This window comes from Bison bison, unplaced genomic scaffold (genome assembly GCF_000754665.1).
Source record: "Bison bison bison isolate TAMUID 2011002044 unplaced genomic scaffold, Bison_UMD1.0 scf7180017864317, whole genome shotgun sequence".
NCBI lineage: Eukaryota > Metazoa > Chordata > Mammalia > Artiodactyla > Bovidae > Bison > Bison bison.
Genome location: NW_011494889.1, coordinates 1,797,046 through 1,821,893, shown reverse-complemented (window position 1 = coordinate 1,821,893; position 24,848 = coordinate 1,797,046).

The following is a 24,848-nucleotide window of genomic DNA, read 5'->3' as shown; positions in this document are numbered from 1 at the left end:
CACCCAGGCTCCTAAGAGCCTTGATGCCCAAGCGTTTTCAGATAAAATGGAATTTCCTCCTCTTGCAGAAAAGAGGAAAGCAGAGCAGGTGGGATGCCAAGGCCGAAGGACTAACTCCACTGTGCTCTGAACTGCGCAGTAGGCCTGGCTGCCCCCCTAGAAAAAGATGGACAGGGAGCCAAGGAAAGGGAGGTGGGGCCTCAGTGGGGATGGCCACAGAGACTTCACCACCACATGGAAAGTCCAAGCCCGGGCCAGGGCCTGCCCCAAGTCTGACTCTCATTCCTCCCCACACTCCCAAATCACGTGTATCACTTGCCCCATGGCTGCTAAGCCCATTTCTGAATTCCCATCTGGGGGATCATTCAATTTTCTCTGAAGACCAATGCCTCAGCCCCTCTCTGGGGGCATAGCATAAGGGTTGGACACAGAGGGTCAAATCCTACTCCTGACACTTGTTGGCTACTGGCCTCGGTTACCTTCTCTGAGCCTTGCCTTCCTAATCTGTGAAATGGGCTAATAAAGAGCCTATCTCACCGGGTCGTTGTGAGCACTGGATGAGGTGGAGCTTGAACCAGGCTGGGCCTGGGGTGCAGGATGTGCTGAGTGAGAGTCACCACTCTTATCCTGTGCCCTCTTCCATCTCAGGCTGGGAGCCAATAGTGTTCTTGGTGACAGCTGAGGCACACACTCTTAGAGACTGACTTACCAGACTCACTCCCAAAGTGATTCTCCTTGGGTCCCCAGTTGGGTCTGATCTCCTTCCAAACTGCTTGTCTAGCACCCCCTAAGATGCGGGAAGGTTAATGGCTTCTGGAGGGAGAGGTTCTCTTTACCTCCCACTGGAAGCTTCTAATCTCTTTCTAGAATGACTTTAGAAATGATGCATTTCATGAACTTCAGACCTTTGGAAGCCATTCGCTGCACCCCAGGCCTTTCCAGATGGGCCAGGCAGAGTGAATAAGCTGGGGCTGGAGGAGCCACATCAGGAAAAGACGGGGAGGAGTCTGTGTGTGACATCGCTTACTGTGCAGAAGCGTCTGGTGAGCTTGTTGCTCGGAATGAGCTAAAGGTTTGGGAATTTCAGGGCCTTTCCTTCTCAGTGGGTTCCTGGGAGGAGTTGAGCTTGGGGGACTTAACTTGGGAGGTGGGGCTTCATGGTGGAAATTTCTGAGAAGATTTTTCAAAACCTTCCTCCTCTCCCAGCTCCCACCAGGGCATCTGGGAATATTTACTGGGGTAGGGCTGCTTGATAAAGCTCATACACATCCTGCCTCTGGCTGAGGGCTGCAAGTGTGGCTTCAGGATCAAAGAGTAAGCAGTGTGTGGCAGTGACCGCCCAGCGTGGCTGCTGCTATTAGACCACAAGACTGGAAAGTGGACCCCACCTCCGTGTAATTTATTTATCTATTTCATTCAACAAATGTATTTGAGTTTCTACTATGTACAGGGTAGTTACCAACCTCAACGAATACAAAGATAAGTAAAGCATAAAATGTCCTTACCTTCATTGAACTTATTCTTTTTTTCTTAACTGATGTATGGTTGATGTTGGAGAATATGCTTAGAGGCCTTTAGACAGCAAGGAGCTGAAGCTGAAGCTCTAATACTTTCCCCACCTGATGCAAAGAGCCTACTCATCAGAAAAGACCCTGATGCTGGCGAAGATTGAGGGCAGGAAAAGGGGGCGACAGAGAATGAGATGGTTAGATAGCATCACTGATTCAATGGACATGAGTTCGAGCAAGCTCTGGGAGATAGTGAAGGACAGGGAAGCCTGGCGCGCTGCAGTCCACGGGGTCACAAAGAGTCAGACATGACTTAGCAACTGAACAACAATGGTTGATGTACAGTATTATATAAGTTTCAGGTGTTCAACATAGTGGTTCACAATTTTTAAAGGTTATATTCCATTTAAGTTGTTACAAAGTAACATCAGCCCCATTGTGCTGTATAATATATTCTCGTAGCTTATTTATTTTACACATAGTAGTTTTTACCTTTTAATTCTCTATCCCTACCTTGCCCCTCCCTTCCCCCACCTCACTGACAACCACTAGTTTCCTTTCTGTAGCCATGCGTCTGCTTGTTTTTTTTTTGTTATATTCTCTAGTTTTTTATTTGTGTATTATATTATTTATTCCATTTTCACATTTTTATTGGGGGCCACAGGGGAGGGGCCTCTCTCTGGGGCATGGAGGTGTTCATACTTTCTCCATCCACTCCAGGCTTGGGTCTTGGAGTCCTGGGGGTGGCTGGGTGGCTTCCCATGGTCTCAGAGGGGCACCGGATGGTTGTAGGCTGTGTTGATCTAGCCTTGTACGTAGTGTAGGGGCTGAGTGTGGGCAGAATTATAGTGAGGTCTGGGTGGTGAAGGATGGGACCAGCTCCTGCTCCTTGGTCCAGACGTTGTTGAGGAAGGCAGTGAGTCTCACTGCCATCCTGGTCTCCAAGTTTGTGTAATTCACCCTGACAAACTCCTTCACAGACAGTACTTCACTTAATGTCCAAGGTTGCACTCTGAGAGTCAAGGCTGGTGGTTCTCCAGTTTACAAATGAGAAAGCTGAGGCTCAGGTAGAACAGGTGCACACAGCAAAGAAGGGATAAGGCAGAGCAAGAATCCAGCTCTTCCGGCCCACACAGCCGTAGTCCCAGTCCAGGCCATGCAGAGGGCGACCGGTGGAGCTGGGCTGTCATCCAAGTGTAGGTGGGACACTTTAAAATGTGCATTTCAAGAGCATTTCTGCTATCCCTTTGTCAGACAGACCTTGAAAGGGTCCAGCCAAGTTGACACAAAACTTGCATCACATCCCTCCACGTTATACAATCCCCATTCATTTCATCTAGGAAACTTCAGCCTCATCACCCTAAGAAACCACATCCCATAATAAGCAGGCAGGGCTGGGTCAGAGGGGAGCCGTGTGCCTGCTCCGCTGGTGTTATTTTCAACCGAAGATGAATGCTTACAGGGATTCATTTGCATCCTTACCTTTGCTCGTAAACTTTAGACATTTTGTCATCCCTAGCATCTCCATTTACCAGGGGCTGGCAAGCTGATTCAGTAAAAGGTAAATATTTTAGGCTATGCAGGCCACATATGTCTCTGTTGCATATTCTTTTTTTGTTTGTTTTACAACTTTTCAAAAATATAAAAATGACACTTAGCTTGCTGACTGTATAAAAACAGGCCAAGGGCTGCCTTAGCCTGTGGGCTGTAATTTACCAGCCCTTGATTTAAACGTCTAACATTCCAGGTGTGTCTAATCGCCTGACAGTCCTGGACCACTTCCAAGCCATGAGTGCTCTCCTCCAACTGCTTCCAAATCCAGGTGTTCACCAGAAACCGAAGCGACATCAAAGCTGTAAGGGCTGCAGGAAGGGAAGGGCTTCCTGCCCTCAGGTTCTGATTTCCAGACCTCCCCCTAAAGATGAGGATGGCTTCTCCATCATGAAAGCTTTGTTCTGGGAGAACAAAGGGCCAGAGAAGACCAAGAAAGGATACTGACGACATTCTTTCTCCAGCCAACTGGTCGCCCAGTGCAGTCACCTCTAGTTCTGTTTGATGCTTAGGGTCCCCAAGAGGGAGCACTACCCCAGGTGGCCTGGAGGCTCCCCACACCTGGGCCAGGAGGAGGGCAGCTACGTGGGCTGCTGGGCGAGGAGCTCAGACAGCTGCCCGTGGCTGGAGCACACTGAGCCTGTGTGCAGCCTGGAGCCGCCCCGGGATGAACCACGTTCAGGCAGGAGGCCAGTCGGCCAGCCTCCAGGGGGTTTTCAGTGATCAGGGTCATAGGGCTATGAAACCCAGCATTTGAGTGTGTGTAGGGGGGTGGGGATGGCAGGTGGTGGAGACAGTGGCTTTTTATGAACCACTTGTGGATCAAGTCAACCACCCGATTCTGTTGGGTAAAGACTTTGTGAAAAATGTGAGCTCTTAACACTGGCAAATGCTGTTTTAGCACGTGTGTTCCCATCTCCTGTGACAGATGAATGAGAATAGAGATTGTTCCATGCGCTGCTCCTCTAGTTTTGTGTTTGATCTGACTGTAAAGAACTCTTTTCTCAGAAGTGGGACTTTTCTTTCCTCTCCCTCCCTTCCTTCCTCTCTCTCTCTCTGCACATCTAGCCTTGCCTGCCACTACACTGCTGTGAGAGATCCCGTGTTACAGTGCTCTGCAGGTAGCCCAGGGGAGCTCATGTCTAGAGCAAACATGGAAGTTCTCTGCATATCTGTAGCCCTCTCTTCTTCGTTTGAAGTATTATTTCTGTGACACTAACATCACAGTGCAAGCAGATCCAGGGTTCCAGGTCTCTGAAAGGCAGGAGAATTAAAATGGACTGAGGACTGGATTACCAGGCAAAACCCCTTCTGGCCACAGTTCTCTTTACGTGTGGCATCTGCCCTCTAGCCCACCCTGCTTTGTCCTCAGAGGAGCCATCTCTGGACCATCAGCTAGTGCAGGTCAGGCCCTTCAACTCACGGGGCTAGGCAGAGTGAATCACACATCATGGGCTCAACAGTCTAAGAGTTCTCAGCCCAGTGCTGAAGATGGTGACCACATGGCACTTCCACACCTGAAGGAACCCACCAGAATGAGCTGCCCCAGAATGGAGGGTCAGAAACACTCACAGAGTGCCAACTGTGAGTGTCATGTGTCTTGGAAGTTAGTGCAGAGATATGCCTTCAGGATCTTTGACTTGATAGCAAATTCCCATTGATATTCCCTTTATTTTACACCCTTGGGCTAATTTCCAGTAAGCATGATAATATATTTCAGAAAAATGCATTGTATTTATTTGAATAGCCTTTATTTCTTCATAAGTTTGCCTTTCAATTTAATTAAAAATGTATTGTCACAGCTGCTGCTGTTGGAATCACTGGAGCCCAGCCTGTGAATGCCATTCTCCATGGAGACTGTTCTGAGTCTGCTTGGTAGTTCCAGAATTGTCCACTGAGACACCACCTGAGGTGTGCTCATGAGGCCCTTTCTCCTGCTCCTAAATGCGGGCATTACACCAATGATTTCAGAGTTTGTACTTTAGTCCTACTTAATGCAAGGGCTTCCCTGATGGCTCAGATGGTAAAGAATCTGCCTGCAATACAGGAAACCCAAGTTCGATACCTGGGTTGGGAAGATCCCCTGGAGAGAAAATGGCAACCCACTCCAGTATTCTTGCCTGGAGAGGTTCATCAGAGTCACCCTGTTTTATTGCTTTTTCTTTGTAAAGTAGAACATTTAAATTCGATCCTCTTATGGTAAAACATTCAGATCCAACTAAAGTTCAGGAGACTATTGATAGGCGCTTGGAAAACCACAGACTGTGTCTTCAGAATTTGCTGCACATGGGGCTATTATTTTAATTTTGGAGTTAATGCAGGTTCTAACTCATGATAACAATGACTTTATGAAGACGGGAGCTGGATAACAAAGCTATTATCATCCTTTACTGAATGGTTCAGAAATCATACTGCTTTAATCTCTTTTTAATATTTCTTTTTTGTTCTCTGACTTTTTGAAAAATGTTTTATAATTCAAGAATGTAAGCCATCTTTGCATGATAGAAAGGGAGAGAAAAATAGCATTGTCATTCATACATGTACTCATCTGATTTATTTCTTCATTTTTTTAAAATCAGTAAATTCAGAATAATAATAATACTTTCCTTATAAGGCCCATGGGGAGGTGTAAGTGAAATAGTGTGTGTGCACAGCGCCCAGCAGAGAACCTGCCAGCAGAAGGTAATTGGTGAATGTCAGTTCCATTTTCCAACTTCCCCGTTCATTCTCCTCCCTCCTCCATAGAGATCTCATAAGCAAATGCCACATGCTTGGACTGTAATACACACAGGATATACAACATTAAGGAAAACCCCAAGTAAACACCAACAACAATAATAATATAGTATGAAAAGTGTTATGGGGCTTCCCTGGTGGCTCAGTGGTAAAAAATCTACATGCCAGCGCAGGAGACACGGGTTTGATCCCTAGGTCAGGAAGATCTCCTGGAGAAGGGCATGGCAGCCCACCCTAACATTCTTGCTTGGGAAATCCCATGAACAGAGGAGCCTGGTGGGCTACAGTCCATGGGGTTGCAAAGGGTTGGACACCCCTGAGTGACTAAACAGCACCACCACTACAACAGCAGCAACAATGGAAAGTGCTACAGTATAAAAGAAGTGGGAGATCTCATCCTCTCTCTGGTCTTCTTTTCTTCTTTCTTTGATTCTGGAGTTACGTGGAATTTCTCAGTTGACACTGATGGTGCCTCCCCCACACTTGAAAGTGGTGAGGCTGTTGACTTCCCAGGGTGCGGGTGGGGATGGGGTGCGGACATCTGTGCCAAGGAAGCTGAGCGACTATGTCTTTGGGGAAGAAGCGGTTTTCGACCTTCTGTGTTCGGAGGCTGCTAGGCTCCTTGGTAATATTTAGGGAGGCCACATAGCTGGGAAAGGGGATGTCCTCTGTGTCCCAAGGCCTGGGAAAGGGAGAGTTGCCCTACCTCCTGTGGGTGAGTGTCCAGGGAGGGCAGAGGGGGAGCTGTGCAGGGTGGAGCTCTGAGCTCACGGTGCTCCCAGGACCCCTGGTGGGGACGGCTGGTGTGAGCCTGGAGGAGCTGATACCAGGGCCCAGGGAACCGCAGGCAGCCCAAGGGGCGCCAGGCAGAGGATCGTCATCCCTCGGAGACCAAGGGAGCCTGTACCCAAGGCAGCTGAGAGCAAACCCAGGGACGGGGCACAGGGGAGCACCCAGAGGGAGACTCTGAACTTCTCTTCTTAACCTTGTTTGTAAGTTTTCTTTGAGCTGGTTTTGTTTATTTGTAAGAAATAGAATGGGCTTCCCAGGTGTCTCAGTGGTAAAGAATCTGCCTGCCAATGCAAGAGACCCAGGGTTGCAAAGCTCCCCTGGAGGAGGAAATGACAACCCACTCCAGTATTCTTGCCTGGAGAATCCCACGGACAGAGGAGCCTGGCGGGCTATGGTCCATAGAGTCACAAAGAGTCGGACATGATTTAGCGATTGAGTGCACGTGAGATAGAATAGATATGAGCCTACTTGCAGGCTGGCTTTGCGGAACACTTGTACCAGTGACCCAAGCATACAGAAGGCCACTGGGACATGTTACAGCCGAGTTGCTCCTCCTGCCAACGTCTGTCACACAGGCATCCTACCTACGACTGTCACACCTTCCTCAGACACTCATTCATTCATTTGCTCAGCAAACTACAAAGTCCCAGTTGTCTCATCTGTTTGTTGTGGAACCTTCCGTGGCTCCCTATCACCTACTGAAGTAAGGGCAAGCCCTCCACAGACCTACCCTTATCTTTCTAGTCTTAAATCTCCATCTTTCCTTTGTTGGCTGCACTCCCCAGCCAGAACTTACAGACTCTTCTTGAAGTTCCAAACATGCCCTGGGTTGTCTTTTCTGAGCCTCTGCTAGTGTCCTTTCTTTTGCTTGAAGTGCCCTCCGCCCCATTCTGCCACTCACTGCCTGTGTGCCCTCCTCCAAACTCTCTCCAAGTCCAGGTCAACAGACACTAAAGTGACATCAAAGCTGCAAGGGCTGCAGGAAGAAGAGGGCTTCCTGCCCCTCAGGCTCTAATGCCCAGACCTCCCCCTAATGATGGGGACGGCTTCTCCATCATGAAAGCTTTGTGCTGGGAGAACAAAGGGCCAAAGAAGATCATGAAAGAACACCAAACACGCCCTGTCTCCAGCCAGCTGGTCGCCCAGCGCAGTCACCTCCAGTTCTGTTTGATGCTTAGTGTCCCCAAGAGGGAGCACTACCCCAGCTGCCCTGGAGGCTACCTACACCTGGGCCAGGAGGAGGGCATCTGCGTGGGCTCAGACAGCTGTCTGTGGCTGGAGCACACTGAGCTTTGTGCAGCCTGGAGCCGCCCTGGCATGAATCACGTTCACGGGGTGAAGCTTGTCGGTCGGCCTCCAGGGGTCTTTTCAGTAATCAGGGTCATGGGGTTATGAAACCTGGAGAACCACCCTGACCCTCTAAGGCTTGGATGTCTCATTGGAAAAGGAGAAGGATGTTACCAGACAGGGTGGTGGGGAGGTCAGCTTTCTAACTCAGTGTCCAGTCAGGGCCGGCCCAGACACCACTGACCTTCAGATTTTCCTGCTCTTCATTCCTGCTGTCATCACTCCTGCCTTTGAACTCCACATTTGATTTGTCTCTCTCAAGGCACATGTAGTTGTAAAGTCATACAGCTCTAAACTCCTGGAGGCAGGAACCAACCTGACACATCTTTGTATTCCCCTGCCACAGCCCACGGGATACAGTAGGAATTATTCACTCTTGGTTGATTTGACGGCAGATAATATCAACCCACATTTATTGGCACTATTTCTACACCGCAGGCATTTTGCATGACTGTCTCATGTCCGCTTCCAGCACAGCCTCATGGGAAGGCACTCCGGTTGGCCCCGCTGAGGTCTTAGAGAAGTGAAGTAATGGCCTGCAGTCATTTGAGCAAGGGAAGCGCTCAAGACTCAGTCCTGGAAGTCTGGTCTGTAGGTCAGCTAGTTGATGCTCATTAGGTCCTTCTAGGAAACACAGTGGGATCGTCTTCAGGAGCTTAAGAGCAATGTTCTCCTCAAAAAGGGATTAAGATGCTATTTAGTGGCTTAATCAGGTCCGACTCTTTGCGACCCCATGGACTGTAGCATGCCAGGCTCCTCTGTCCATGGGATTTCCCAGGCAAGAATACTAGAATGGGTTGCCATTTCCTTTTCCAGGGATTCCTCCTGACCCAGGGACCGAACCTGCATCTTCTGCTTAGCAGGTGGATTCTTTACCATTGAGCCACCAGGGAAACACCAAGGGATTAAGAAAATTACCCCCGAAGACCAGTGATTCCCAGGCTTAGCTGCACATGGGAATCACCTGGAGAACTGTTTTTTTTCCCCAAATCAGTATTCTTTAAACTGAAGTGTAACTGATTTAAACTGTTGTATTCATTTCTTCTGCACAGCAAAGTGGTTCAGTTATACATGCATATATACACATTATTTTAAAAATATTTTTCCCATTGTGGTTTATCATGGGATATTGAATATAGTTCTCTGTGCTATACAGTAGGATCTTGTTGCTTATCCATTCTGTATACAAAAGCTTCCATCTGCTAACCCCAACCTCACACTCCATCCCAGCCCCCCTTGGCAATCACCAGTCTGGAGAACTGGGATTTTTCATTTGTTTGTTTTTGGTCTGGGGCCACGCTTCATGCATTTGAGATCTTAGGTCCCCAACCAGGATTGAATCTGCACCCCCTGCGGTGGAAGCACAGAGTCCTAACCATTGGACTTCCAGGGAATTCCCTGAAAAGTCAGGTTTTTGATGATACCTTGTGAAACCTGTGGAGAAAAACCTGTAAGTGGAAACCCTCTTTATTTATCATGGTAAACTATAGCGTAACATCTACCATTTTAACCATTTTTAAGTGCACATTTCAGGGACATTAAGTACATTCACATTGTTGTACAGCCATCACCACCATCCGTCTCCAGAACTTTCTCATCATCCCAAACAGAAACTCTGAACCTACTAAACAATAAGTCCCCTTTCCCCCTCCTCCAGCTCCTGGTGACCACCATTCTACTTTCTGTCTCTCTGAATTTGATGACTCTAGGTACCTCATCCAAGTGGGTGGTATACTTACTAAGTTGTGTCAGAGTCTTGTGACCCCATGGACTATACAGTCCATGGAATTCTCCAGGCCAGAATATTGGAGTGGGTAGCCTTTCCCTTCTCCAGGGGATCTCCCGACCCAGGAATCAAACCGGAATCGCAACTGAGCTATCAGGGAAGCCCCATCTGAACTCAAATCTTGTATGAAACCTAATGTAGAAAATACGTAGCAGCAGGGATGCTCTGATTGGTAGGGGGCGTGGTCTCTGCCCACCCAGAGTGGCCACTGAGGATCCCTTCTCCCCCGCCCCCTACCGGACCCCAGGGGTCCCTAGGGCACAGCGGGAAGACCTCTGGCTCTCCCGGGCACCTGACATCGCTATGTTCTGTAATTCTGCCTCATCTTACACTGACTGGGGTTCCTACTCCCGGGAATGCCTGATGCAGCTGCGGGAGGCGTTTATAACACCCTCGCGGGCATCCTCCCCAGGCAGAGGCATGAATCGAGAATGCACCTCCTGGAAGGCAGCTCTAGTCGTCCAGTGGGCACAGCCAGGAGACAAAGGGTCCCTCCTGGACCTCCAGCCCCTGGAGCTGCCGGAACCCTCGGGTTCTTGCCCTGCAGTGGCGTCCTCAGCCTCTGCCATCTGCTAGGGCCCCTCTTTCGGGCCTGCCTCTTCAGAGCACCCCACTCAGAGCCCTCTTCCCCACTCTTCTGACGGAGCATCCCTGCCTTATAGGGAATCACTACCAAATATCCCCAACACCTTTTTCTGTTCTTACTTTCTACTCACTCAAGTCCTCCACTCCCCACTTTTCTCCAAGCCTTGGTCTTCCCGCCCCCAGCCTTCTCAAAGGCTTCTTCTGCCCCCAGAGGTAGGGGAACCCAGGCTCTGGAGCTGCACACACCTGGGTGTGGTTCTTGGCATATATCTAACCATGGGTGTGATCACAAGGAAGTTGCTTTACTCTCAGGGACTCAGTTTCCTCATCTGTAAAATGGACACCATGCCTGTCTAACGAGGTTGTCGTGAGGGTGATATGAGATGACAGAGGTGAGACTTCTGATGTGGAGTGTGGCATTTAGTCAACTCTCAGGAACTGTTCCTCTCCCTTCTAACCCTGCTTCTTTCTCTCCTTAATCTCAGAAACCCCATCTTCTTGTGGAAGACCGTCACATATAAGCAGGAAAGAATAAAGCAGGAGAGAAACTGCTGGGAACATGGATCTGAATCAGATTCAAGAAGACTTTGTATGCCATGTAGGGAATTTGGACTTTATTACGTGGACAGCTGGGAATGGGTTGAACTGTGTCCCAATCCCCCCAAGTATATGCTGAAGTTCTAACTCCCCGTACCTCTGGGCGTGACCTTATTTGGAAATAGGGTTTTTACAGGTGGAATTAGTTAGGTTAGAATGAGGTCATACTGGAGTGGGGTGGGTCCTAAACCCACATGACTAGTATCCTTATAAAAGGGGGACATTTGGAGGCAGATACACAGAGAGAACACCATGTGAAGATGAAAGTGTGTAATCGTAAGGGTTAATTTTGAATTTATACTGGATCTGCTTCTGTGACTTTAACTCTTATTTTGCTGCTTTTACTATTATGTGTGCATGCCAGTTGCTTCAGTCATGTCCGACTCTTTGCGATGCAACATACTGTAGCTAGTCAGGCTCCTCTGTCCATGGGATTCTCCAGGCAAAAATAGCCCTCCTCCAGGGGATCTTGCCGACCCAGGTTTTGAACCCGTGTCTCTCATGCCTCCTGCATTGGCAGGCAGGTTCTTGACCACTGCTACTGCTAAGTCGCTTCAGTCGTGTCCAACTCTGTGCGACCCCAGAGACGGCAGCCCACCAGGCTCCCCCGTCCCTAGGATTCTCCAGGCAAGAAGACTACTGCCACCTTATAGGCATACGTAATAGCCTACCTAGGGGAGATAACCTGACCCCGCCCACCCGTGAAGGACTGTGACCTTCTTGAGTTCTTTGTGTGGCAAATGGTGCCCCTCTGCTGCTTACCCGAGAGGCTCAGAAAATTCACATTTGGAGAGGCCAAAATTGTCGATAGCTGTGGCATCTCTGTTTGTTGATATGACAGGAGATATTCCATTTCATACCACTCATGAAATGACTGTAAGGAAGTGAAACTAACACATCCCCCTGCCTCAGGCTTGCCATGCTAGGAGATATTTGCAAGGATTGAATGATCTTTTTACTTTGCTTCTTCACATCCCCCCATCACTGACCCATAAATGAACCTGGCATCCAGGCCCCAGGGAAGATGGTTATTTTCGATACCCTAGTCTGCCATCTTCTCAGTCAGCCAGCTTTCCTTCCAAATAAAGTCAGATTCCTTGCCTCAACACCTCGTCTCTCAGACTTATTGTCTTATCATGTGGCAAGTGGAGCAAGCTTGGAGTTGGTAACATGTGGAGATCAGGGGGATGCTTCTGCAAGCTAAGAAATGCCAAAAGTTACCAGCAAACCACCAGAAACTGGGGAGAGATCTGGAATATTCTTCCTCACGGTCCTGAGTGGGAACCAGCCCTGTGGACGCTTTGATCCTGGACCTGTAGCTGCCAGAACTGGGAGACAATAGACTTCTGTTGCTCAAGCCATGTGTTTATGGTACCTTGTCACAGCGGCCCTGGGAAACATACAGCTGGGACCTTCTGCAAGCTGGGAGCTGGAGTCAAGAAATGACAGGCAGTGCTGTACTAGGGGCAGGAGATGGGGCTGCGAGTGCAGGTGATGACAGGAGGGGGGATGAGGGAAGCCAGAGGCACTACATCTATGGGGGCTGGCAGATGTGGAGACGGGCTAAGAGGAAAGGGCAGAGCGACAGACCCTGAGGTCCAGGCCTGGGTGGCCAGCAGCTCTGTCTGTGCGTGTTGCTATGTGCACGTTGCCCGGACAGCCGTGGGTTCTGCCTCCTCCGATGGTATGGGCCCTTCTGAAGCCTCTCGTGAACTTTGCCCTTGATGTGGATCAGGCCGAGCCTCTGTGCCAGCATGGGACAGAATGCTGCTTCTGTGCAGGTCCCACCAGGGCAGACCAAGAGCTGATCCGTGTGAAGCAGTGACACCCAGGAGGCGGTGATGGTGGAGAACTTGCATTCCTCGAACACCTGGGGGCTGGAAAGGGGGGCAAGGTAACAGCACCTGTGTAATGAATAATCCTCCTCCTCTTTGAAATGCAAACAAAGAGCCTCAGCCTTCCAGGCAGGGTAGGGTTGTGGTGGGCAGGTGTGTAGACACCTGGCGTGGAGGAGGGAGAGGGGCCTCACATTCCAAGACCTTTGTAGGCCTAAGTTCTTCCCTTCAGGACAGAGGACTCCTGCCTGCAGAATAGACCCTTTATTATTGTTATTGTTCGTTTTAATTTTATTGGAGTATAGTTAATGTTTACTTCCCTGGTGGCTCAGATGGTAAAGAATCTGCCTGCAGTGCAAGAGATGCAGGTTCGATCCCTGGGTCAGGAAGATGCCCCGGAGAAGGAAATGGCAACCCACTCCAGTGCCTGGCGGGCTACAGCCCACAAAGAGTCAGACATGACTGAAGCAACTGAGCACAGAAGCATAGTTGATTTAAAATGTTGTGTTAGTTTCAGGTGTACAGCAAAGTGATTCAATTATACAGATACATATATCTATTCTTTTTTAGGTTTTCTCATATAGGTTATACCAGAATGTTGAGCAGAGTTCCCTGTGCTATACAGTAGGTCCTTGTTGGTTATCTATCTTACATATAGTAGCGTGTGTCCATTTATTGTTGAAGACGCACGTTTTTTAAAGCACTCACTGGTTCATTTATTCATAGCACATACATTTTGAGCCTTTATTATATGTCCAGCAGAAAGATCAAGTTTAAAGTTTAAAAATAAGAAAGAGAGTGCCTGTCTTCATGCAGCTTACCCCCCAGCGACAGGTAGACAGCTAAATACGCAATGTGCTTTCTGCAGGTGGCAGATGGCATGAAAGATTGCAAGTCAGATAATGGGGGAGACATCACAAGTTGATGGGGGGAGGCCTGTTTTATATACAGTGGTCAGGGGAGGCTCCCCAAAGATAAACAAGGGTGAAGTGAGAGAGTGAGTCCCACGGGGACCTGGGGGAGACCGTTGCGGGATCAGGCGGTGACTTGTGGGCCCACAGGGAGTTTGCGTTTTGTTCTAGGTGTGGTGGGTGGCAGGGGAGCATGGCTCCAGGACAGGTTTTGCAAGAACAGATGCAGAGAGGGCTGGTCTGTTGAAGGACACTTTTAAATGCTGGCCCCTTGCAGAGCCTACGGGGGCTGAGGTGCCTCAAAGAGAGGACTCTACTCTGGGCTCAGCGAACCCTCTTCCCTCTTCCTTGAGTTGCACCCCCACTCCACCGCTCTGTTCAAATCAAAGACTAAATAAACAACGGCTATGAACTGCCGTCCGAATAGCTGGGTAGCTGAGGCTCTTCAGCTGAGTACTATGCAGTGCTGTGCTAAGTTGCTCAGCCGTGTCCAACTCTTTGCGACCCCATGGACTATAGCCTGCCAGGCTCCTCTGTCCATGGGATTCTTCAGGCAAGAATGCTGGAGTGGTTTGCCATGCCCTCCTCCAGGGGATCTTCCCAACCCAGGGATTGAACCCAGGTCTCCTGCATTACAGGCAGATTCTTTACTGTTTGAGCCACCACGGAAGCTGAAGAATACTGGGAGTGGGTAGCTTATCCCTTCTCTAGGGAATCTTCCCAACCCAGGCATTGAACCGGGGTCTCCTGCATTGCAGGTGGATTCTTTACCAACTGAGCTTCCAGGGAAGCCCTATTCACAAGTGACCGTGTTACAAAGAGAGTTTTAAGCATGAAGCGCCAAGGGCGCTCCGAGTAGAGGGAGGTAGAAGGGAGCTGTCTTGTTGTTATTATTGCCATTCATCATCATTCAAAGTATTTATTAAGCACCTAATTGAGCCTGATCCTGTGCTGGGGTTTTATTTTACTTTTCAGAGCTCTTAAGGACTAAGCAACATGCTAACAAAGAAAACAAATATCCATATAAGGCAAATAATTCGTATCATTAATTTTCCTTTTCTTTCTCCTCTTTTTTCTCTTCAAAGTAGTTTCTGACTCAAGCATCATCACAGACAACTGGTACATGCCAAAGTTTGTCGCTGGGCTGGTGCTGACCTCACTGAAATGACCACCTCATCCCTGTCCCTGCCCTCCCAACACACAAACACGCCGTGCACATACACACACACACTCACTACACACACACACACACACACACACACACTCACCACACGTGCATTTTCCAAGATGCCCAGAGGAGGCGGCTGCTGTCCTGGGAGTCATGGGGAAAAGACTGAGCCCTTGGCGACCCTGTCGTTTGCTGTCCAGTTGCCAAGTTGCGTCCAACTCTTTGCAGCCCCGTGGACTGCCCCACTCCAGGCCTCCCTGTCCCTCACCATCTCCCGGAATGTCCACTGAATTGGTGATGCCATCCTATCCTCTCACCCTCTGTTGCCCTCTTCTCCTTCTCCTTAGGGACCCTCCCTGTGGGCTCAGAAATGGAGGGAAAGGAGCTGAAGGAGGAGAGCTGAGTGCAGCTAACAGGGCGGGTAGAATCCCAGCAAGGCTGCCACACGCTGGCTGTGGGACCCTCCCCAGGCCCAGCTGAGCCCCCCCATCTCCTCCCCTCATCCTGACAAAGGACAGGGCTGCACCACTCAGCTGTCACTTCCTCAGTAAAGTTTCCTTGGAGTCTTTGTGTGTTCTTTCCTTTCCTTCTCTGGAAAACTGGCAGAGTTCTTGGGCCTTGTTCTGGGACTGCCATGTTCAGTTTGGGGTTAGAGATATTTTGTCTCTGGTTTCAATCTGTATTGATAAAATGGAACATGAATGACTCATTTATTTAATAACCACTGAAGGATCACAGATTGTGTCCTGTTCATGATGGCTACATGTTGGGGCTATGAAGTTGAGAAGAAATGGTGTCTGCCCTCAAGGGTTTCCAGTCTATGGAGGAGGCCAGACAGTGTCACCACCTTCAGGAGCCATATCGTGGGATGCTGGGCTAAGTCAAACCTTCACGGAGCCCCCCTTGGGGGGGCTGCTACTGTTTAGAATCTGTGTGGTCCAAACCCAAAGATGTCAGGCAAGTGTGATCTGTTTAAATCAACCAAAAGCCTATGGCTGGGGCCCTTGGGTGCCGAGCTTATCCTGAGGGGCTGTCCTGCCTCCCCAGTTTGTCCCACACGCAGATTGATTTCCCCCTCTTTCCTTATATATTTACAATTTTATCTCCATAAATTCTCCAAGCCAGAATATCACACTGCATTAGGGCTCTGTCTTCAATGCATTACTACTCTAATTCATCATGCTGTTTTCAATGATGGAGGCTTGGAGCCCAATAAATCACCCTGTACTTCCTAGCTCTTGGTCTAATGAATATAGAGCTTGGGAAGAGACTGAGCTGGTTCTGGGACTGTCCTTCCTTTAGCACTGTCTTCATTAGAAAAGCTCCCTTTAACCAAACTTGGAGAAGGATGAGGCCAGAGTGGGGTGAAGTCTGTGGGGACAGACTAGGGAGAGTGGAATTAAACACCGGTTTCCTTCCCTCCCTCCCTGCCTCTTTCTTTTACCTTCCTCTCTCTTTCCCTTCCTTCCTTCCCTTTTATTCGAACAATTCTTTATTGAGTACGTACTTCATAGCACTCAAAGTATTGCTAAGTCACTTCAGTCGTGTCCGACTCTGTGTGACCCCATAGATGGCAGCCCACCAGGCTCCCCCGTCCCTGGGATTCTCCAGGCAAGAACACTGGAGTGGGCTGCCATTTCCTTCTCCAGTGCATGAAAATGAAAAGTGAAAGTGAAGTCGCTCAGTCGTGTCCGACTCCTAGTGACCCCATGGACTGCAGCCTACCAGGCTCCTCTGTCCATGGGATTTTCCAGGCAAGAGTACTGGAGTGGGGTGCCATTGCCTTCTCCAACTCTAAGTATTAATACATCTTAAATTCCAGGTAGCAAATACCTGGGCTTGCTTATTCTACCCTTATATATACACACACACCATCCAAAAGTCATCTATCAGTGCCATCTCTGCTGGAGAGTTAGTTAGTCCCGACTGACTAACTTAGCTCAGCAAGAATTGGTTGATCTGATGAACCCTGGTGAACCCTGGCCCACTTGGAGATACTAAAGGACTGAGCCACTCGCTGGAACCTGGTGACTGGGAGCATCCTGGGTGACTGTGGGGAGGGTGAGCTCATGAGGGTCAGCCTAGTGAGCATCTCTGATCAGTAAGAAATCAAGGGTTTTGGCTTCTGCTAGACTAAAACGGGGGCTTCCCAGGTGGCACTAGTGAAGAACCCGCCTGTAAATGCAGGAGATGTAAAACCCTGGATTCGATCCCTGGGTCAGGAAGATCCCGTGGAGGAAGGCATGGTAACCCACTCCAGTATTGTTGCCTGGAGAATTTCATGGAAAGAGGAGCCTGGCAGGCTATGGTCCATGGGGTCACAAAGAGTCAGACATGACTGAAAGAACTTAGCATGCACGGATGCAGACCGAGAAGGGGCTCTGAAAACACAGATAGCACTCCTTTCTAGTGCTGCTCAGAATGACCAACTTATGCCCCAGAAGTTTGGGTAAGCACTTTGCTTGTTGGGATCCCAGTTTTCATAGTCATAAAAAGAGGAAGTTTGTAATTATTCTGCTCAAGAAATTTATTCTGAGAGAATAACTAAAGATTATACGCCAAGACTTGGCTACAGGACACATCGTAGCATTGCTTATAATATTATTAATAGCAAAATTTTGAAAATAATCTAAATGTCCAACAACAATGGAAAATGAACCAATTACATGATGGTGTTTCACATAATGGTACACTCATAGAATAGACTACAATGTAGTCTTTATTTAAAACAATTTTTAAATAAAAATTCCAGTGATTCTGGTGTACAGCAAATAGTTCAGATTTGTATCTCTAGATACATATACATTCTTTTTCAGATTTTTTCCATCATAGATTATTACAAGATATTGAATACAGTTCCCTGTACTATACAGCAGATTCTTTTTGTTTATCTATTTTATATATAGTAGTATTTTGTATCTTTTAACCCCACACTCCTAATTTATCCTCCTCCCCTCTCTTTCCCCTTTGGAAACCTCTTGGGAGTCCCTTGGACTGCAAGGAGCTCCAACTAGTCCATTCTGAAGGAGATCAGCCCTGGGATTTCTTTGGAAGGAATGATGCTAAAGCTGAAACTCCAGTACTTTGGCCACCTCATGAGAAGAGTTGACTCATTGGAAAAGACTCTGATGCTGGGAGGGATTGGGGGCAGGAGGAGAAGAGGATGACAGATGATGAGATGGCTGGATGGCATCACTGACTCGATGGACGTGAGTCTGGGTGAACTCCGGGAGTTGGTGATGGACAGGGAGGCCTGGCGTGCTGCAATTCATGGGGTCGCAAAGAGTCAGACACGACTGAGCGACTGAACTGAACTGAACTGAACCATAGGTTTGTTTTCTATGTCTGTGAGTCTGTTTTGTAAGTAAGTTCACTTGTATCAGTTTTTTTAGATTCCACATATAAGTGGTATCATTTGTCATTATCTGACATACTTCACTTAGTATGATAATGTCTAGGTCCAGCCATACAGTATAATCTTTAGAATCAGGTAGCAGTATCTGTATCCATATATATCTGTCTGTCATCTATCCATCACCTATCAAGAGAGGGAGAACGAGACATGAAGACGTTACATGTGATAAAATAAGCTAAAAAGTTTATAAACAAATATGTGTAGTATATTTCCATTTTGTCTACAAATATGTCTATATGAATATCTAGGGCTTCCTTGATAGCTCAGTTGGTAAAGAATCCGCCTGCAATGCAGGAGACCTAGGTTCGATCCCTGAGTTGGGAAGATCCCCTGGACAAGGGAATGGCAGCCTACTCCAGGATTCTTACCTGGAGAATCCCATGGATAGGGAAGCCTGGTTGGCTATAGTCCATGAAATCACACAGTTGTACATGACAGAGAAACTAACAGACACACACGTATGAACATCTGGAAGGAGAAAGAACTTGAAGGAGTGAGAGGAGAACGTTTGGAAGTATAAATAGTGAATGTTCATAGCGTTAGTTCTCAATATTGAGATTAAAGAGTATTTTAATTTGCTTTTTCATTTATCTGTACTATGTAATAGGAGTTCAAAATTAAAAATGGATAAATTTGTAAACCAATGTCAATAGCATTATTATTCAATACTACTACTATAATTCAGTTAGAACAGCAAAAAGTGGAAACAACTCAAATGTCTATCCACAGATGAATGGAAAGCAAAATGTGATCTATCCATACAATGGAATATTATTCAGCCTGAAAAGGGGGTGAAATTCCGACCACTACCGCATGGATGATCCTTGAAGACATTATGCTGAATGAAATAAGCCAGGCACAAAATGACAACTATTATATGGTTCCACTGATATGAGGTACCTAGAGCTCTCAAAAACATAGACACAGAAAGCAAAACGGTGGTTGCCAGAGGCTGAGGGAGAAGGGAATAGGGAGTTACTACTTAATGAGTATGAAGTTTCTATTGGGATGATGAAAAAGTTTTAGAGACGCATGGAGGTGATGGTTGTACAACAGTGTGAATGTACTTAATTCCACTAAATTGTATACTTAAAAATGGTTAACCTGGGAGATTTCATATTTATGTATACTTCACCAGTAAATAAATAAATAGTAAAATGATAACATAAAACGCGGAGGCTCTACCAGGTGTTTCCCGTGGCCCTTTCAGGTGTAAATCCACGGCTCCCTCCACCTCTGACAGTGTTGGCCCAGGCAGCTTTGCAGAGGATGGAGCAGACAGCCAGCTCGCATTCTCTGGCACCTGTGGTAGGTGGCAGCAGGGTTCCCAGCGCCCACTCTCATTATCAGAGAGATAAGGCCTTGGCTTCCTCCAGGAAGCCGTGGCTCTGGCTGCTCAGCGAAGAAACCTGGAAGCTGGAGCAGAAGTGAGGGACGCTGTTTGCACAAGGCTAATTAACCAAATGTGTTTTCCTTGCATGTGTCTGTGTTTTCACATTAGGTTTTGTGGCAGAGAGGATATTAAAGCTAATTAAACTCACAGCTTTGGACAGAGCTCTGAGTAACTGACAAGTTACTTCTCATGGAAGCACACTGGTTAGCACTACTATCCTTTACCTGAAATCGCACAGCTGTGCAGCCCACCAGATGCCAAGGCTCCCAGGTTAGAAGATTTACAGAGTCCACTGGAGATGTAATTCTAGAAACGCCCCTTCATGCTTTCGAAAGACTTTATAAGCCTCAGGTTAAGCTGACACCACACTGTGCTCCATCACAAACCCTTTGCCTCAGTCAGACCAGAGTCCTTACTACCCTCATCTGTGCCTGCCCCCGCCTTCTCAGCCTGATCTCATTGTAGGAGACCTTTCATGGGCATCTCATGAAGACCACCTGCAAAGGTGTGTTCAACACAGAACAATACATTCAAGGGTGGGTCACTATAGCCATGTTTCCAAGCAGTGCTGCCCTCCCTGCTGCTGCTGCTGCTACTGCTAAGTCACTTCAGTTGTGTCCGACTCTGTGAGACCCCATAGATGGCAGCCCACCAGGCTCCCCAGTCCCTGGGATTCTCCAGGCAAGAACACTGGAGTGGGTTGCCATTTCCTTCTCCAATGCATGAAAGTGAAAAGTGAAAGTGAAGGTTCTCAGTCATGTCTGACTCTTCGCAACCCCATGGACTGCAGCCGACCAGGCTCCTCTGCCTATGGGATTTTCCAGGCAAGAGTACTGGAGTGGGTTGCCATTGCCTTCTCTGGATGCCCTCCCTAGCCGCAGTCAATTGATGCTGACCAGAAGAATTCATTCCAGAGGCAAAGTTGAGTCATATTCTCTCTGCAGGGAATCTGAGATAGAAACATGGAAAAAAAATGGTTCAGTTAGCTTCAGAGCTCTTGTGGTATAGCCACCAGAATCTAGCCCTGCCTCACTTAGGAGAAATTTAGCAATAATACTAATTCTGCTTGACACAGCAATGAGAGGAATTGGATCGAGTCAGACTCAGCGCAGTAGGACACTTGGGCAGTCACCAGTGTGATTCTGCTCCAACAGCTTCGGTCATTGTGTCTCTCTTTTCTTAAGTTCAAACTTTTAGGAGAACCTTGCCAGCTCAGCTTGGGTCAGGGGTCTACTATAGGGACAGTCAGGGGGAAGAGATGAGATCATGGGGCAGAAATAGATATGGGATGCTTACCTCTGAGTTTTAGGGGATCTTCCTAGAGAAGGGGACACTCTATGGGCCAGATCATCCTTTGAGAGTTAAGTATAGAGATGGAGCACAGGAAAACTGTCTGTAGACGGAGAGGAATGACCCCAGTGTATGGAGAGAAGCAAATGTGGGAGAGGAGGTGGGGCTGAGGTGGCGGGGGAGGATGAGGAAGAAGGTCACTCTCACATCTGAAGTTCAGGGATGTCGTTCCAACCCACCTCTTTGAATCCCAGTCTCTGTGGCCACCGCCTCAGTGACTAAGCTCTTTTTAATTTTATATTGGAGTGATAGTTGATTTACAGTGTCATGTTCGTTTCAGATGTACGGCAGTGATTTAGTTGTACAAACTCATATATCTGTTCTTTTTCAGATTCTTTTCCCATCTAGGTTATTACAGAACAGCTCTTGATAAAACCATTTTGCACCTGTTATTTGATCACTTCCCTCTTGAGAAGGCTTAGCTGCCTGTGAGTCTGGAGGCATTTGTGAGTCCTGGGCAGAAGGCAGGATTTGTTCTTATCTGATCACAACCATTTGCCTGGCTGTGCAGGCAAGGGCTGTTAGGCTGAAACTTAATTCTAAAGGCGACTGTGTCCATGCCTACCTCCCACCTCCCCTCAGCTTCACCAGGCTTCTGGAAACTGAACAGAAAGGACTCTCTGTGCCCCTACATGAACAAGGCTGGGTACTTCTGCAGGGAGCTGCTGACTGTCCATTCTAAGTCTTAAGGGGACTAAGTTCTAAGTTCCTCGAGGAACAAGGTCCTGAGTGCTCCAAATACTAAGTGCTCAGCTGCTGCCTCTGGGATGAAAGGACAAAACTGTTTCATGTACTTCTTGGCGTGTGTGTGCATGCTCAGTTGCTAAGTCATGCCCGACTCTTTGTGACCCCATGTACTACAGCCTGCCAGGCTCCTCTGTCCTGGGATTCTCCAGGTAAGAATACTGGAGTGGGTTGCCATTTCCTCCTCCAAGGGATCTTCCTGATGACCCAGGGATTGAACCTGGGTCCCCTGCATAGTCTTCTCAGCATTTCTTCGTATCTTGCTAGTTTCTGGCTTACAGCACATATCACTCAAATTCCCTGAAAACTGCCTGCCACTGTGCCACTTTTGACAGAATGGTGCCTGGGAAGAATCAGAACAAATGGGGAGAAACAAACGGGTCCCCCTGTGTAGGGCACAGAATGAAGGCTGAGCGCAGGCCACACCTTGGGAGGGGCAGTCACACGGAGGAGGGAAGAGGGCGTGATGAGTCACAAACACACCAGGGAAGGGGTTACTGGCTTGGAGGGTGGATTCAGTGAGTCTGGGGAAACTCCTAGGTGTGTTTGCTTAAAAGCTGAAGATTGCATCTGGAGGGCAGGGATAGCTGTGGCTTGGTGGGTGGGGTGACGTTCACACACAGGTAATAGACATGAGGAACATCCAGGTGTGGCAGTGAGTGGGCCCTAGGAGTCCTGCACAGAGACACTGGGACAGGTGAGGGCTGGTCTCCAGGAAGCTGTCGAGAACGTGGTTTTGAGGAAACAGCTTAGAGCAAGGATTCAGAACTGGGGATGGAGAGACAAGGTGAAAAGTCACACGATGCAACCAATCATTTGTAAAAAGAAAGATAGGCAGCTGGCCAAGGTCAGTCACCAGGGCCCCTGCTGTGTCAGGGCCAGCGGGCTCTCCAGGCTCCTCATTGAGTGTGAATTCGCTTCGGGACATCAATGAGAGGCCCAGACCTGAGGGCAGGGAGGAAATGAAGCCAGGGTCTAGGTGAGGTTTAGGAGTAATCCATGGGCTTCTCTTGTGGCTCAGCTGGTAAAGAATCCACCTGCAATGTGGGAGACCTGGGTTCGATCCCTGGGTTGGGAAGATCCCCAGGAGAAGGGAACAGCTACCCACTCCAGTATTCTGGCCTGGAGAATTCCATGGACTTTGTAGTCCATGGGGTCGCAAAGAGTTGGACACGACTGAACGACTTTCACTTTCACTCACAGAAGATGAAGGTCGGGGCAGGGAGGTGTGGAAGAGAGGAAGGAATGGGAGAGCTGGGATTCTAAGATGGTGTTGAGAAGCTGATGCTCAGGCTCCCCTCCTCTGAGCACTGTCTTCTCTGTCCACCTGGTAGCAGTGATAGACTCCCACCAGCCATTTTTATACCTGTTGCCCCTGCCCACTGGCCCCATGATTGTCTCAGGAGTGGGCACCTCCAACCTGGGCTGGAAGAAGTCCTTCCATGAGTGTTTAGGTTAGAGACTAAGGGACTCTAGGCATCATCTGGGTTGTCTCCTTGCAGAGTTTATGTCAATGCTAAGTAGCATGAGCAGTGTTTCCTGCAGGTGACAGAACAGCAAAGAAAGTTACTTTGCAGAGAGAGGGAGAGACGAAGAAGCAAATACACAGACAAGGACAGAGCAGGGGGAGAGAAGCAGAGTCACTTTCCTTTCTTTTTCTGAAGTATTTCTGAGGCTCCAGACACCTGTGGCCTTGGGTTCCTTTAGAATACCCTGAATTCTTTTTTTATGCACCAAATAACATTTTTTTCTTTTCATTATTTTAATTTTATTTTTTTAAAAAGCTTTTAATATTGTAATTGGGTGTAGCCGATTAACAAACAATGTTGTAATAGTTTCAGGTGCAAAGCAAAGAGACTCAGCCGTCCATGTATGTGTATCCAGTTCTTCCCCAAACGCCCCTCCCATCCAGCCTGCCACACTAACACTGAGCAGAGTTCCCTGTGCTGTACAGTAGGTCCTTGTTGGCTATCCACTTTAAATATAGCAGGGATGCACCAAATAACATTTATAAAGCAAAAATTATAGAAGATACAAAGATTAGTAGAAATATTTAAAACAGTGGGGCTTGGGACTCCCCTGGTGGTCCAGTGGCTAAGACTCTGTGCTCCCCATGCTGGGGACCCAGGTTTGATCCCTAGTTAGGAAACTGGATCCCACAGCCCGCGACTAAGACCTGACACAACCAGAAAAATAAATATAAAAAAATAGAATAATGGGGCTCAGCTCATGGTAGCTCAACTAGACAGAAAAAAATTTTTAATTTTAAGAATCTTTTTTGGACTTAAACTTTCTTTTTTTAAAAGTTGAAGTATATCTGCTGTGTTAGTTTCAGTTGAACAGCAAAATGAACCAATTATATATATATATATATATATATATATATATTCTTCTTTAGATTCTTTTCCATCATAGGTTATTACAAAATATTGAGTATAGTTTCCTGTGCTTTACAGCGGATCCTTGTTGTTTATCTCTTTTATATATAGTAGATTGTACATGTTAATCCCAAACTCCTAATTTATCCCTCCCCCACCCCCTTCCTCTTCTGTAACAGTAAGTTTGCTTTCTATGTCTGTGGGTCTATTTCCGTTTTGTACGTAAATCCATCTGTATAATTTTTTAGATTCTATATGTAAATGATCTCATATTATATTCATCTTTCTCTCTCTGGTTTATGTCACCTAGTATGATAATCTCTAGGTCCATTCATGTTGCTGCAAATGGTATTATTTCATTCTTTTTATGGCTGAGTAATATTCCATTGTATATATGCACCATATCTTTTTTTTTTTAACCACATCTTCTTTATCCATTTATCTGTCAATGGGTATTTAGGTTGTTTCCATATCTTGGTTATAGTCAATAATGCTGAAAGAACACTGAGGTGCATTTACCTTTTGAAATTATGTATCTAGAGAAAACTAGAATATCCTGCATTTCTAACAGGGGTTATATTGCCCCTGAGGAGGCAAAAAAGCCTTTGAAGTGGCTTGTGGCCCTCCAAGCCCTCCAAGAGCCATAGTACATAAACAGATACAGAATATATCTGCAGTATTAAGATTGAATGAGGTCAGGGGAACTGATCGCCACACAAAGGTCTCTTAAACAGTTCCTGAGAGAGGGTGAT